The sequence below is a fragment of the Mus caroli genome, unplaced genomic scaffold (genome assembly GCF_978045245.1).
Source record: "Mus caroli unplaced genomic scaffold, Mus_caroli_1 scaffold_9, whole genome shotgun sequence".
NCBI classification, from domain to species: Eukaryota; Metazoa; Chordata; class Mammalia; order Rodentia; family Muridae; genus Mus; species Mus caroli.
Genome location: NW_028227264.1, coordinates 117,492,183 through 117,508,784, shown reverse-complemented (window position 1 = coordinate 117,508,784; position 16,602 = coordinate 117,492,183). Strand labels below are relative to the sequence as shown.

The 16,602-nt window shown below is 44.0% G+C and overlaps 1 protein-coding gene across 1 annotated transcript in view; it reads left to right on the top strand.

Moving 5' to 3' along the window:
- The first annotated feature begins 1,141 nt into the window (after positions 1 to 1,141).
- Positions 1,142 to 16,602, top strand: part of Rap1b (RAP1B, member of RAS oncogene family) — a 32,437-nt gene continuing 16,976 nt past the window's right edge. The window contains exon 1 of the mRNA XM_021174403.2: positions 1,142 to 1,301. The gene's annotated coding sequence lies outside the window, so the exon portion shown is untranslated. The remainder of the gene's footprint in view (positions 1,302 to 16,602) is intronic.

The window sequence follows — 16,602 nt, the reverse complement described above, 5'->3', positions numbered from 1 at the left end:
GGTTAGCATAGTTGTCACTTCTCCATTTCTCTTCGAGGGTTCGTTAAATTTCCAGAATACTTTGTACAGGGAGGGCCAGCTAAATCGCCTACTCCTTTCGGTGCTTTCCTCTCAAGTTTTGTTCATCAAAACCTTTTCACTAGCTGGCAGTGGTGGCGCATGCCTTTAATCCCCAGCACTCCATGCTTTGAGGCAGGTGGATCCGAGTTGAAAGCCAACATGGTCAACATAGCAAGGTCAGGCCAGCCAGGACTATGTAATGAAGAGAGAGCGTAATCAGAGCAGAAACAAAGTCTTCCAAACAAAGCTCTGATAGTATGATTCTCATATTAATGGTGATGGTGAGAAAATATTCTAATTACCTAGATCGATGTAAGTTCTTATGCTCTTTGGAACAAGTCATTTTTTGGACAGAGCTTTTCGGAGTCACATCATAGACTTACATCTATGAGTAATCTATAAAGTCATGAAGGCGCCCCAGGCATGCTCTTCCATGAACCAATTAATTTTAATTCTATAAACTGTTCATTTAGGTACAGGCCATAAGCATGCTTTGGAATCCTCCATTCGCGAACTGCGTCTGGCAGGGTAATTTGGACAGCTGGCCCTGCTTAACACACCACAGCCTGAAATACTTGTCAAACCTAAAGAAAGGCCATTTGAAAAATGAAAAGCTGCCCTCGCGCTCTGGGAGTGGGAACTGATGCTCTGTTACTTCCCCAGCACAAAGGACCACGCGAACACCGACGGTCTGGGGGCGTTGGCGACTGTGCACTCGGAGGCCCCGCGAAGGCGGCAGAGGTTTCCAAGCCCCTGAGTTACCCGTTACCCGCTGGGGTCGAGACGGATGCGCTCCGCTGAGGCTGACACCGATTATGTCGGACAACCCAGCCAGCGGGGGGCGAGGCCGACCGCAGCAACAAGACGCAGGGCGGAGGAGAGGGACCACGGGCCGGAGCCGGCGACCGAGAGCCGGGGCGAGGCCCACTGCGAGGCGAGCACGACGAGACCCCGCCCCCCTCCGCCAGGGCCCGCCCCCGGGCCCGCCCCTTCCCGGGCTGCGCTCCTGCGCGCCCCGCCCGCGGGCGGAAGCGAGAGCGAGGCTGAACGCCTGACGTCAAGGCGACACCGCCAAACCTCGCCCAGAGTCAGGCGTGGAAAGCAGCCCGAGCGGCGGCGGCGGCGGCGGCGACGACGGCGGCGGCGGCGGCAGCGGCAGAGACCGCCGTGGCGCCGGGAGCAGCGACCCGAAGGGAACGCGCGGCGACGGCGACGGCGGCGACCCGGTGACAGCGCGAGAGGTGGGCGCGGGGTGCGTGCGTGGCCGCGAGGCTGGCTGGGGGCCGGGCGCCGGCTGAGGGGAGCGGTGGGGTGCGGCGCGGGCCGGGCGGGGCAGCCCGAGGGCCCCCGCGACGGCGAGGGTGGCCTGGGCGCGCGGCAGGTGGCTGGCGGGGGGAACCCCGAGCCCCTCGCTCGCTTCGGCAGGGCGCGCCGCCTCGGGGCGGCCGGGGAGGAACCGCGGCCGCGGCGGGGGAGCAGCGCGCTTTGCGGAAGGGGTCAAATGTCTGAAATATGGCGGAGGAAGTGAGCGCCCGAGGAGCCCCCACCCGCCTGCCCGAGGCCCCCGCAGCCTTCCCCGCCGCGCCCGGCTCCCCGCCTCGGCGGTGGGTGGAAGTTAGAGCGGAAACCAGAAAGTTGTCCTCTGCGGACACCCGGGCTTCTCCCAGCCCGGGGCCGGGCGGGCGGAGCAGCGTCGCGAGGGGGGGGACCACTCCCCGGCGCCCCGCGGGCTCGAGCCTGACAGGGGAAAAGTTTGCCCCGATCGGGGCTGGCTTGCTTCATTTGTTGCGGGAAGTGGCAGGAGGAAGGCAGCGGAGCGAGCCCCACCTAGTCTGGCAGCCGCCACCGTGCAGAGAGAAAAAAAAAATGTTAAAGGGGCCTTTCCCTTCGTCAGCAAGAGGAAATCTCTTTTTCTCTTGCAGAGAGAAAAATCCAGGAAGTTTGTCCTCTTCTCTTTTTTTTTTTTTTTTTTTTCTTTTCGCCATCTCGAGGTGTCTGATTCTGAAACTGACTTATCAGCGCCGTGAATTTGGGAACTAGGCCCTCGGGATTTTCCTTGGGGTGGAGGGGGGCGGGAGGAGAAGATGCCTTTGGAAGAAACATCTTCGCTTCAGAGTTTTGAGCAGATGGGATTGCTTTCCTTTCGCTTGCCCCCTCCCACCCTCCAATGCTTTAGAAAGATATTTTGGCCCTGCAACTCCCGACTCGTGTGCATACAAGCACTTCTTTATTACAGTAATAGGAACTCACATTTTTTTTTTTTTTTTACTAAGTTGAAAGTTGACATTACGATGCAGGCTGGACTTTTCAATATTTTAAAATCAATTGAGTCTCGTTGAAATGTTTGCTTTGCTGGCAGTGTGTATTAATATATACCGAGTGCCTCTAGCTTGTAAATTCTTTTTTTTTTTTTTCAGTTTTCTTTTGTATAATTACAACGTTGTCGAGACTTGCCTGAAAGGAGTTTATCTTAGCAAGAAGTAACTTAATTGAATGGAGAAATTCTTTTAATTTAAAGCCCTTACCACTCTTAAAGCCTGATATGAAGTCAGTGTATTAAGTCATAATAGAGTCATGGGGCTTTTTAGGGCCGGAAAGAGACTCTTTAAATCATCTAGTCCCACCCTGTCGTTTCATGAGGAGGAAACTAAGGCCTAAAATAGATAACCAATTACCTGAGTCTGCTGATTTGTAAAGCCGTGGTCTATCCATGAAGGACAATCCACAGGAAGCAATGTGACTTTTTTTTTTTTATTGTGAATTACATCTTGGTAGAGATTATTGGTCCCATTATGCTCTCTTCTCCAGAGTGCTATAGTTAGCTAAATGGTAGGGAATAACCCCTTAGGTAGTGTCATCCCCTGGTTTTGGTTAGAGGAAGTTAATACTCCGAGGAGGAAATAATTTTACTTAGAGACACAGAATCCCGAATGACAGTCTTGTTTGATATCCATACTTTTAATCTCTGTAGTACATTATATTCCCTTGTACTTTCTTGTTTGACACAGAAGTTCAGTGACCTTATCTGTGGAAGCTGCAAAGTAAAATCAAAAGGACATATAGTTGCTTGTGTTATAATGTATCGAATCTCAGATTAACATCTGAAGGGCCCCATGCTAAGCCGGCTTAATTTTTAGTCTGTGGTCTGGGACACAGAAATGATGAATGTGTCTTTCTTCTTCTTCTGTCTGTCTTACCACTGTTCTTTCCGTGGCTTGAATCACTTCCTGTCTTCTGTTACTGTGTGTGTTTCTCTCTTCTACCAAGTTGTAAGGTCCAAGGACGGGATAGATTTCTTCTGCATGCCTCAAATGACTAGCATGTCGCTATTACATAGACACTCGGATGAAAGTTAAGTAGAGTTCATTGAAAACACCATGAGAAGAGAAATTCTGCTTTATTCTTAGTCCCTAGCATTTTACCTGGGCACATAGTGATGTTTGGGACTTAATTCAGAGACTAAAAAGAACAGTGTAATCATTCAAAAAAGAACTAAACATTTTCTTTGGGAATCTCTCACTTTCCACATTGATCGTTTTATCATTGGTCATTTATAATGATTCCAGTATTTTCTTTTGACCCATACAGGGAAAGTGAGCCCTTCCACTAAAGAGCCTATAAGAGTAACAAGTTGAAATAAAGAATCCTTTTTAAAAGATTTATTTATAATAGTACACTGTAACTGTCTTCAGACACACCAGAAGAGAGCATCAAATCCCATTACAGATGGCTGTGAGCCACCATGTGGTTGCTGGGAGTTGAACTCAGAACCTCTGGAAGAGCAGTCAGTGCTCTTAACTGCTGAGCCATCTCTCCAGCCCTGTTTGTTTGTTTGTTTGTTTGTTTGTTTGTTTGTTTTTCGAGACAGTTTCTCTGTATAGCCCTGGCTGTCCTGGAACTCACTCTGTAGACCAGGCTGGCCTCGAACTCAAAAATCCGCCTGCCTCTGCCCCCCAAGTGCTGGGATTAAAGGCGTGCACCGCCACCACTGCCGGCCCCCCTTTTTTAAAAGTGGTGCCAGGCATGGTATTTTGCAGCTGTGATCCCAGCAGTTAAGATTGAAGCAGGAGGATTGCCATAAATTTAAGGCTAGCCTGGGCTAGTGAAACCTGGTCTATAAATAAATACATGAATAACTTGATCTATGTACGTAAAGGTCTTTGAAGGACTTCATGCTTATGCAGAGGTTGATAACATATAACTGTGCTCTTTTAAATGTAAACTCTTAAGATTGGCATGGGAAGCTTATGTTCAGCTCTTTGCTTTTTGTTGAGGTACGCAATAGTTATGGAATGAAATTAAGGCGTGACAACAGACAGACCTTAGCTGATCTTACATCCACCTCCCAAGTATAGTTGACATTTGGCATTTGATAATTGAATGTCAAGGAGATCTCATTGATTTACATGTGTCATTCCCAGAAAACAAAGTGTTCAAGCTTAGTTTAGTATTTATACACTAAATAGTCAAAGGCTATTTCTCTTTAAAATGTTAACATGTGGTCACTAAAAGTCTGTAGAAACTCATCTTTCTGGTTGGGGATGTGGCTCAGTGGTCAGTGTTTGCCTCTCTTGTCCAAGTTGCTAGCTTTAGTCCCCTCACTGAAAAAAAATTCCTCAATTTTCTAAGGCTTTTTAGTTGTGTCTAAATATGTTTTGTGAGTTTGGTTTGGTTGGTTCACATGGGAAAGGTGTGTGTGTTGTTTTGTTTCTATTTGTTTTCCTCCCCCCCCCCCACCCCCAACAAGAGCAGTGTCTTAAGTCCTGTAGTGTCTTGGTGCAGTGTAACATTAGATACAGTTTTTATTCAACTGTAAGCAGCATTGTGCTGTCTTATACTTAACGCTAATCTTTGTAGTACTTGTAGATATTTTGGAGTGGTGTTGAAAGGTTCTGATTACCACTGGAGGACTAAAGTCTTTAGATTAATTCCTTAGAAATCTCAAGAATATCCTGGGAACAGTAGTTAGCAAAGAATAGAAAAAAAGGCTGAGATGCTCAGGGGTAAGAGTGCTTGCCGCTCTGGCAGAGGGTTCCAACCTGAAGTGGGTTCCTAATACCTATGCTGGTTTCTTTAAGTCTAGCTCTAGGGGATCCAGCAGCCTGTCTTCTGGCCTCTTCAGATACCCACAGGCAGGCGCTCTCACTCACACACAGATATACTCTGGGTCACATAAATAAAAGAGACACTAGAAGGAATTTATCCATTTATAGTAAAAGTTTGACTTGCTGTGTAATCTATTGCCCTATGTTTGAAACCACTTGACTGGATTCTAAGATTGATCCCTTTAGCAATAGATTTTGCAAGAAAATGTATTTTTGTATTTTGTGGAAAGTTAATCAGGGTTTTTTTTTTTTTTTTTTTTTTTTTTTGGTCACCTTAAAATTAGCACAATTTTAAAATTCATCAAGAAAAAGAATTTTACTTATTTTCCGTGCTTCATAAACAATACCATGCACTTCTAATTTTCAAATTGAGGGTACACAGCGGTTGATTAAAGCCCTAAAACTTACAAAGAAAGAAATGAAAATTTAGGGGTAAGTTACAAGGTGTTAAAAGTATACTTAAATTCTCTAAAAATATTTACAACACAGATTACAAAATTTCCATCTGGTTTTTATTATACAGAGTGATAATATTTTGGAATATTGTACTTAAGATTGGCTACATTGGAGATGCTTGAATTGAAATACACTCATGTCTAGATTAAGAGTATGGCTCTCTAACTATAGTCAGTTTGAAATCGTATGGTAGCCTAAGGCTTCTGGTTATTAGCTACTGTTTCATACCGTTGTGCTACTTTATATTGGTGAGACTGTTCAGTCCAAGCTAGGTCAGGCCTTCAGGAGCTAACTTGGATAATCTTCCAGGGTTGGGGATTGACCTAGAACTTGCGGTGCAGATAGCCAGTTAGAAATGTTAGAGAGCAGCTGTTACAAACATTGCAGAGTTAAAGCTTTTGAAGTAGAAGCTTTAAAATGTATTTCAGCGACTAATTTTCTCCCAGCTGCGTGAGGTGGTCTGTACCTGTATTCCCAGCATCTGAGGAGGCAAAGGAAAACCACCTTCTGTCGGCCTTTGCTGCACTGCAAGTCCCGGGCCAGCCTGGGCTATGTGAGACTGTGTCTCTGCATTTTTTTTTTTCTTTACTTAGACCATACCTATTTTGAAAATAAAAAGGGAATTGGTTGCTTCATTGGTGGGTTCGCTCTCCTTCTGTGGTTTTCCTCTTTTTCTTGTGTGATAGGAAAACGATGAGAGCAATGTTCTGTCCACTTAGCAGTTTCAAGTGGAGCTTGGGGAGGAAGGAGAAAGTTGGGCTAAAGTTGGGCTCTAATTGCCTGTCTTCTGAAGTTCATCCTCACATTAGAATGTAGTTCTCACAATCACAGTGATGACTTGCAATGTGAAGGACTCAAACATGGGGCTCTGCACTTGTTAAACAAAGCACTAATCACTTTGGAGTGAATTGGGGGACTTTCTAAGTTCTCATAATGAAACTGGAGGTTTCAGTTAAAAAAAAAAAAAACCTGTTACAAATGCAAACTCTTCTCATCCACTTAGTGGTTTTAGACAGCAGATATCCTGTACATTCCATTCCGCACCCTGGGTTTTAAGTTAGCTCGGTGTGCTAGTAGGACACTATAGTAATGTGTTAGATACTGATACAACCTATAGGTTTTTAGGTAATGAGTTAACTTCTCCGTTATACAACTCTAGCTTTCTGTGAAATCTTAAATATTGTACTGTTCAGATAAAGGGGACAAGGACAAAGTATATGTTTGCCTAATCTTAGAATTTCTCTAATTTGGAGATACTGCACAAACTCTGTGGTATTCAGCTGAGTTTTCAGATGTTTGGCTTTACCATTGTGTTAAATTATTTGCAGGACAGAAGGTAAGGAGGGAAGAGTTTTTCTCTCCACTGCACTGGTGCTTCGGGAAAACATGTTCTTTCCTCTCTGAAGCTTTTTCTTCCTTGCTTTCCTTGGCAAGAAGACATGGAGATGTTGGACTTGAGGCTAAGCCTCTCTTGTAAATGTTTTTACAGATATCAGATATCCAGTAGCCCTCGCTCTCTAGAGCATCTACGCTTCAGCACCTGTAGAATCCAGGAAAAGCGTATCGTCCAAGTGGCTTGTGAGGTGTTATTTTGGAGCAGTTGGTTTGCTTTTGAGAAAAGGTCTTACTATATTGCCCAAGCTGGCCTCAAACCTGCCATCCTCCTGCCTCAGCTTTGAGTAGACTGACGTAACATTTGTATTCCCAGACCTGAGGAGGTTTAAATATGAATCATTTTGCTCATTGATTTTCACAGTATAACCCAAGGAATCCTGCAGATAGCTTAGCTGTTTGGGGGGAGTCTGCAAGTACAGGGCTGTTATTGGTGATGATGGTGACCATTGTGATGACAGCGACTCTAAGATAGCTTTGCTCTTTTTTACTGAATTGACATTTATTTCTATAGTGCAAGACCAACAGTGAGCACAACTTGTGACTTCTTGGAGCAAACTGTCTTAGAGCTCTGGTATATTGTTTACTGCCCTGACTGTTTAAAAGGAAGAAAAAAGTTCAAACTAAATGTTCTTGGAGTTGTTTGAAAAAGAGGCCTCTCCCTGTGTGCAGGTCTTTTTAATATGACTCCAAGGAAAGTGATTCCGTCTCAGGAGCCGGCCCAGCCAATTGTCTTTAGGTCTACTTTTATTTTGTGCCTGTGGGTATTTTACCTGCATGTTTGTGTATGCACACCCTCAGAGAGGGCGTTGAATCTTCTGTAACTGGAGTTGAAATAGATGTTTGTGAGCCACCACCTGGGTGCTAGGAATTGAACTGGGTCCTCAGCAAGAGCAGCAAGTACTTGTAACCACTGAGTCATCTCCCCTGTCCCCTGAACTGCCCATATATGTACATATGTATGCGTGCTTGAATGTCTGCACTACATGAGTGCAGAGCCCATGACTTCCATTGGATTCCCTCGGACTGGAGTCAGAACCTGTTGTGAGCTGCCATGAGAATGCTGGGCATGGAACCCTGATCCTCTGGGAGGGCAGCCAGTGCTCTCAACTGCTGAGCCATTACTCCAGCCCCTGACATATTGTTGGAACCAACAAACCTGCTTTGTTGTCTCAGGGCAAGTAATAACAGTATCTATGGATGATTGTAAGTATTCTTGAGCAAAAATTGGGGTTTTTTGAAAAACTTTTCTCAGCAATGGGCATTTGATAGCCTTAGTGTTGAGGGAAACCTCTTTCTGGGAAACTAAGGATTATTTGGGGGGAAAAGTTCACAGTGAAATGAGCCATTACTGAAGATTTAACAGGAAATCTTGAGTGCTGGGACTTCGTTTCAGAATCCTTACTGGTATGTGATTGGCTTGCTGAAGTTTCTTTGCAGGCTTCTTTGGTCACATAACTTTAGATAATTACTTCTAAAGCTTATTTCTGGTCTGGCTTGTCACTTCTTTTGCCTCTGGTCTCTAACTCCTGGGCTTCTGTGATCTGCCTACTTGACCCTGTGTAGCTGTGGCTGCTGACAGGCTTCCACTGTCCCAGCTTTATATTGCTTTTAATTGTGTTTCTTTGGCATGAGAAAATTTGGTATATCTACATTAAACAGACATTTTTCAAAGAGGCTTCCTGGATGGCACTGCTTTTGCTTTTGAAAAACTGCTGTTTCTTTTCTGTGTTTATACTAAAGAACAGTCATGGCAATCTTGTTAAACAGTGAGAAGTTTTGTTTTTTGTTTTAATTTATTTAAACAGTGAGAAGTTTTAAAAGATCAGAATCACCTAGTATAGATCTGTTAACTAGCTTCAGGTTGTGGAGGCTGCTAGAAAGATGGGTGAGTCAATTGTGGGTTCTCTGCTGGCTAGTCAACTTACTTTTTAGTTCTGGGGGTTAAAACTGAGGGTCTAAGGTAAGAGGAATCAAGGTTTCTGGGGCCTCTGCTCTCATGGTAGAGTGGAAGGAGAAAGAATGACTGTGAATTGTAACCAGCCCACTACTAAGTACCAAGGTGGGCCCCTGGGAAGCTTACAGATAGAAAAAGACCCTAACCTGTAACCTCTTGGTTATGATTTAAACTACAACTGAATAGATTGGTCTGTTCTACAATACTTTTATAGAAAGTGGTATCTTATTTTTTTTTTTTTTACATGACTATCCTTGCCAAAGCATGGTTAAAAAGCATCCAGCAGGGGAGAGGGGAGGGGGGACTTTTGGGATCGCATTGGAAATGTAAATGAGGAAAATACCTAATTAAAAAATAAATAAATAAACTAATACTTAAAAAAAAAAGCATCCAGCAAAGTAGTTCAGGCAGGTTAAAGACACGGTCCCACCAAGCCTGAGTAGATGCTTAGAACCCACATGGTGGGGACAGCTGACTCCCTCAAGTTGTTCTCAGACTTCCCATGCACACCATTGCATGTTTTTGTGCGTGCATGCACATACAATTAAATTTTAGTTAAAGGTGCTCAGCTGTTGGGATCTGGAGGTGCTCTAGCAGAGGACTTGGGTTTGGTTCCTAGCGGCTATCTACATCTCCAGCTTAGGGGTCGGATGATTTGACCTCTTCCTTGGGGACAAAGCACTCACATGCACATACCTACCCCCACACACAACGTAATTAAAAATAAACTGGTTAAAAACCCATGCTTGTTCCTTTCCACTGAAACCTTTCGTGAAAGGCAGAGATTATATGAGGTGAAGAGAACTCAGGTCATTGAACAGCACTCTTCAGAGGACAGGAACACCAGAAAGCAGGACTGCAGCTTGGTTTAGAGAAGGAAGCGATGTTCGGGGCCCACTTCAGGGATTGAGACTAAAGAACTTTTGCCTGCATAAGCTTACCCCGCTGAGGGAGGAGTTAAAGCAACACTCTGCTGCTGCTTGTATGAAGTAGTTAAGTGCCCGGTTGTTCCGAAGGTTCTGAATTAGGGAACACACTGAAGGCAGAGTTTATGACCAGGTCATCCAAACTCTTCACAGGTTGCCACTAAGTCCTATTTATGCAGTCCTGGCTAGTGAGATTTCTTCCATTTTAGCTAGCTTTTATACACTTGTGCTTTTTCCCTTCCAGTAAGCACTGTCACTTGAATCATAGGCTTTACTGGCTCCGTTGTTGTCGCTGTTGCTGCTGCTGCTTCTGTTCTTGAGGTTTTGGAGCTTCCCTGTGTAACAGGATCTGCCCTTAAACTGAAAATCCTCCTGCCTCCGCTTCCTGATGGGATTACAGGTGTGTACACCGTAGCAGGCCGTTTGCAAGCTTTTAGTGACAAAAAACATGTAACATTTCCCTGGAGTGTGAAGTGTTCTTGTTCGTTGGCTGAGTGTTTTGTTTTGGGATGGTGAGTTGGAGTTTTTACTGACCTTGAGTTCCTAGCAGCCCTGCCTCAGCCTCCTGACATTACAGGCAATGTCGCCAGGACTACTTTTTATCTGTATGGGCCTGGGTGTATGTGTATGACCCACATTGTACAGATGCCTGCAGATGTCAGAAGAGGTGCCCAGAGCCCTGAAACTGAAATTACAGGAAGTTGCTAGCCACCCAGTGTGGGTGCTGGAACTTGGGCCCTTTGCTAGAGTGATACGTGCTTTTAACTGCTGAGCCATCTCTCCAGCCCTCCATTTTAAAAACTTAAATGAAAAAAAAAAGTAAAGAATTAAAAGCTGGGCGTGGTGGCGTAAGCCTTTAATCCTAGCATTTGGGAGGCAGAGGCAGGAGAATTTCTGAGTTTGAACTCGAGGACAGCCAGGACTACACTGAGAAACCGTGTCTCAAAACACCAAAAAAAAAAAAAGAATTGAAGCTTTGTCTTTGAGGATTCTCAAAAGCAGCTACTTGCACTCCTTTGAAAGTGTTACACTGATTGTATTTGACTATGTTGTTTCTGGTTTTGTTTGTTTTGTTTTGTGAGATGGGGTTTCTCAGTTTGTAGCTTTGATTGGCCTGACTGACCACGGGCTGGCCTAGAACTCAGACCTCCTCCATCCCTGGATTGCTGGTAGGGATTTTCGTACTGAGACCTGAGGTGATGACAAGGTACTGTGCATATGAGGCACGAGCAGTCCCACTAAATGAGATGAACACAGCAGAAGTCGACTCACGTCGGTGCTTAGGTAGTAAAAGCAATTTACAATAGAGCAGGCTTTGCCACCAAAGCAGATGTGAAGCCTGGTATATTTGGGATTGTTTAGAAATTTAGAATTAGTTTTGAGATGGATTAGAAAGTCTTTGATAATAATGTCTTCCTTGAAAAAGACATTAAGATATGAAAATGTTACTCTCAAGCACCTTAAAAGCAGTCTACTAGAAACTCACAGGCTGGTAGAGATCAACAGTGGGTGTCTTCCTCAGTCCCTCGCCAGCTTAACTTCCACATTCTGCTAAACTGACTGGCCAGGAAGCCACAGGGATGCTCCTGTCTTCCCTCCACTCCTGTGCTGGGACTACAGGCACACTCAGGCTTTTATGAGGATGCTGGGAATCAAGTCTGGTCCCTGAGCTCACACCACAGTTCACTGGCTAACCGTTTCACCACCCAAGGAATAGCTGAACCTGCCAGTGCAAGGCACGGCGTGTCGGTGAATCTTCAGGGTTCTTGGTATCGAAGAACCTCCTGATGCCATAGTTAACAAGAGTCCGTTTAACTTTCTGGAGATAATTAAGGCTAACCTGAATATATTGGTTCCTGTCTTTTGTGGGGTGTTTTGTTTTGTTTTTTGTTTAAAATTGAAAGCTGTTATCTTAAACAGTTTTTAAGGCTTATAAACTACCATATCATCATTTATTTCCCTTAGAAATCATGTCATTAGCCGGGCGTGGTGGCGCACGCCTTTAATCCCAGCACTCGGGAGGCAGAGGCAGGTGGATTTCTGAGTTCGAGGCCAGCCTGGTCTACAAAGTGAGTTCCAGGACAGCCAGGGCTATACAGAGAAACCCTGTCTCGAAAAACCAAAAAAAAAAACCAAAAAAAAAAAAAAAAAGAAATCATGTCAATAAGGTTTCTAAGGGTTATAAAATCCACTTAGGGGGGCTGGTGAGATGGCTCAGTGGTTAAGAGCGCCGACTGCTCTTCCAAAGGTCCTGAGTTCAAATCCCAGCGACTACGTGGTGACTCACAACCATTCATAACGAAATCTGATGCCATCTTCTGGAGTGTCTGAAGACAGCTACAGTGTACTTACATATAATAAATAAATATTTAAAAATAAAAAAATAAAGTCCACTTAGTTATAAATAAGAATTCAAATTAGGATAAGAATAATATAAGATAATACTAACACAATTTCTGTTTAAAAACCTACAATGGAGAGCTGGCAAGACAATGGCCAGGAAGGATCCATGTGCTGGAAGGAGAGACCAAGTCCCAGAAGTTGTCCTCTGACTTCCATAGGCAGACAAACTTTGCTGCCTGCTCTTGCATGTGTGTGTGCATGCATGAATACACATGGAGTAAAAGAATTTTTCTTAAATCCTTCATGTGGGGCTAGAGAAATGACTTGGCAGTTGAAAGCACTTGTTGCTCTTGTAGAGGACCCAGGTTCAATGCCCAGCACCCACATGGTGGTTCACAACCATTGCTAACTGATTCCAGGGCATCTGACAGATACCCACCCTTTGCTGACACCCTTGGCCCCTGGCATGCAGGTGGTACAATACATTATGGAGGCAAACATTTGTGACCATAAATGTAAAATAGATTTTAGTTTTTCAATCCCTGACAGAGCCACCATGTATATGGACAAGAAGTAAATAGCTGAAGTAGATACTTTGAAACTCAGAATTGTTAACAGAAGTGTCTGTCCAGTGTCCTGTTGTCTCTGTGCTCTGCTGATTGTAACAGATGACCATCCAGACTATATATGCTAATGTAAAAAAAAATGTTAACCTCTATGTATGGGATTTGGGGGTGAATAGATTTGGCAGGAAATAAATGTTTTAAAGATAGCTTATAAAAATTCATCTTTTATTTTATGTGTATTTGCCTACCTATGTATGTGCACAATGTATGTGCCTGATGCCCTCAGTCACCAAAAGAGAGGGAATCAGAGCCTCTGGAAGGAGAGTTAGAAAAGATTGTAGGCCACCATGTTGCATGCTGGGAAATGAAACCTGTCTCTCCAAGTACAGCGAGAGCTCTTCTTCACTGAGCCAGTTCTCCATCCCCCAAACTGCATTCTGTTTCCTAGTAATTATGCAGGCAGATAAGGTGTTGTGTTTGTACCAGTGGGGGGAAACAGTTTATGGCACCCCCTTTCTTTTTGTGAGTGGCCTTTACTGCATATCAAAGACATCTTTGAATACACGGAGAAATATAAAAGATATGTTAAATTAATCAAGCCAGTGTGGATAAGTGGCTAGCATAAGCTACTGATGACATTGAAATATTAAATTAGTAGAAAATTATGGGAAGTACTTTTGCTTGCACTGCCTTTTGTTTTATGGTTAGTTTTCTCTTTTGCACTTTCGGCAGATTTACTAGTGGATTAATATTAGGAATATCCTGGTCTTGAAGTTCCTTTTAGAATGTGCCTATATATAATTGTGCATATACAAATCCACAATCTAAAACCAAGGCATTCTCTTGGTTTCTTAGTGCATTTGGGGACAGTCATCTGAGACATGTCACTTGGTCCTAGTTATATGGTAATGAGAAACAAAAGATTTCTGTAGCCATTGTTTCTAGTCCCGTGGAAGACACTGGTTATATATATATTCCTGAATTCAGCCTTTTGCTGAAACAGACTATAAATGAGTTTACCCATCCTTGTGTGAAGTAGTATGTTGTAAAAACTAGATTTTTATAGTAAGTATGTGTGGTGTTTATCCATTCACAGAAATGGGTGTGATTTGTTCAAAACTCCCTACTCTTAACTACTAATAAGTCTGTTATTACTGATAGCCTGATTTCTGATTTCTTATACCTTTGCTCCAGTACTCCAAACTAGATTTAGTACTTGCTTAAAATATGTAAGTGCACATTTTTCTGTCAGTGTCCTGGGGATGTCTTTGTGGTTCATGAGTAGCAACCATGTACTTTTGATAGTTGCATTGAATTATGGAAACCAAGGACATTATGGGTTTTCTTCTTCTCTCCCCACCCCCAGCAAGCTATTCCTTGGGAGTTTTACCGCTACCACCCATGACTTACATGAGCTTAAATATGAGTGGATTTAAATTACTGAAGAATTGACAGGTGGAGATCTGAAGAATTAGGACCGTCTTTTTCTATTAAGATGAGGAAATCTTTACAAAGCAAAAAGATAGTTCATGTTTTCTGTCGGACAAGTTTTCATCTTTCTTTGCAAAGTTTCAACCCTGCTGTTCCTGTCCCTAACCCACAGTAGACATTGCTGGGGGGGTGGGGGGCGGATTCTCTCTCCCTCTCCTTCTCTCTCTCTTCCCCCCCTTTTTTCCTCTCTCCCCATCTCTCTTCACCTCTCTCTTCCCCTCTTTCTCTCTTCCCCCTCTGTCTTCCCCTCTCTCTCTCTTCCCCTCTCTTTTCTCTCTCTCTTCCCCCTCTCTCACTTCCCCTCTCTCTCTTTTTCTCTTCCCCTTTCTCTCTCTTTCTTCGCCCCTCCCCCCTCACAGGTAGGTGTGTGTGTGTGTGTGTGTGTGTGTGTGTGTGTGTGTGTGAATTTTTCCCTTCAATTCTCTTGGGTTGGAGCTGCTCTCACACTGTTGTTATTACCACAGTACATAGAGACAGGCAGCTAATATCTTTTGGGGGAAGGGAGGGTGTTTTGAGACAGGGTTTCTCTGTATAGCTCTGGCTGTCCTGGCACTCACTCTGTAGACCAGGCTGGCCTCGAACTCAGAAATCCATCTGCCTCTGCCTCCCGAGTGCTGGGATTAAAGGCGTGCGCCACCACTGCCCAGCAGGCAGCTAAAAACTTGAGTTGATGTTTGAGCTCTATACCAATTTGTCTCCACTAAAGTAATAGGCAGAATCTTCCCTCATCTCTTTAAGAGTCTATCCTACAGGACATAGGTCTACAAGCCTCTGTAAAGGGCAGGATAATAATTTAGACTTTGTTGACATCCTTATCAGGGCCATTCATCTCTGCCATTTTAACCTGGTGACAATCAAAGATGATGTTCACTGAATGGCGTGACTGTGTTCCAGTCAAGCTGTTTCCAAACACAGTTCGCAGCTGCTGGAAATGTAGCTTTGTGACGGAATGCTTGCCCAGGAGATGCCAGGCTCGACCCCTAAGTATCTTTTCTGTTCCAGGCTCTGCATGAAGTTTTAATTATACAGCATCGGTCATGACACCTAGACCCTAGTCCACAGGATATTTAATTGTCTTAACTTTAACTGTTAGAGTGCATTGGGACAAACTCGGCAATTTATGCACGTCACACAGCCTGGAGGGAATTTTATCCTGTGTTGATTCTTGTGTTTGTTTTGTTTTATGGACAGGGTCTCAACATGTGGCTCTTACTGTCTAGAACTCAAAAAGATCCTCCTGTCTCTGTCTCCTAAGTGCTGAGATTAAAATTTGTGCCATCACCACGGCTAACCTAAAAGCAGTTGTTATGGTGAGGTAGGGATACCTGCCCCTGTTGTTAAGATCGCAGGCAGACACTGGAGGTGCTGTGTTCTGTAGCAGTGACTAACTGCAACCTCAGGGTGCCCTGGCCGGCAGATGCCGTGCTGTCAACAGACACTTAGTATCCAAGCAGTGCTGTGGAATCAAGTTGAAACACCAGCGTTCTTAAAGGTCCTTTGGTCAGTTTCCTCTATATGGTATATTGTTTGTGCTATATTATTTCTGGCCCTTTTTTTCTGATTTTCATTATTATAAATCGGGTTTCTGTTGCGAATTGGGGCTCATGTTTTAAAAGTAGGCCATAAGCCAGACGGTGGTGTCACACTCCTTTAATCCTAGCACTTAAGAGGCAGAGTCAGGCAGATTTCTGAGTTCGAGGCCAGCCTGGTCTACAAAGTGAGTTCCAGGACAGCCAGGGCTATACAGAGAAACCCTGTCTCGAAAAAAACACACAAAAAAAAGTAAGCCATATATTGATCTTAATAAAAATTCATAATAATTTGGATGTGTCATTTTGTTGCCTGCTATTAAATTACTACTAGATACTTGTACTATTAGAATTCTTACTTTGATTTTTAAGTATCTTCTGTTTCTCAGTATAACATACTACCCTTCAGGTTGTCTGCTGAGTCAAGGCCCCTGAGCGGTTTTCAGAGCAGAGCTTTCCTGTGTTCCTGTAAATACTTGGTGTTGTTTCTTTCCTCTTCCTGTGTGCCTGTGTGATGGTCAGGCTTCATTCTGAAGAGTTCTAATTCCATGTTAGACTTCCTCTGATACCTTTGTTCCTTTTGGCCTTGGTATATTCTTTTCTAATTGAAACACTATAGTTCTCTATAAGTCAGTTCCTGGTTTCCACTTGAAGTCCTCATTGTGTTTTTCATAGCACACACTCCTCCCGCCTTTGGTGGTACTGCAGTTTGAACCCACACCCTGATGCTAGGTTACAGCCAAGCACTGAGCCATATCCCTCGCTTAGTCTCTGTTT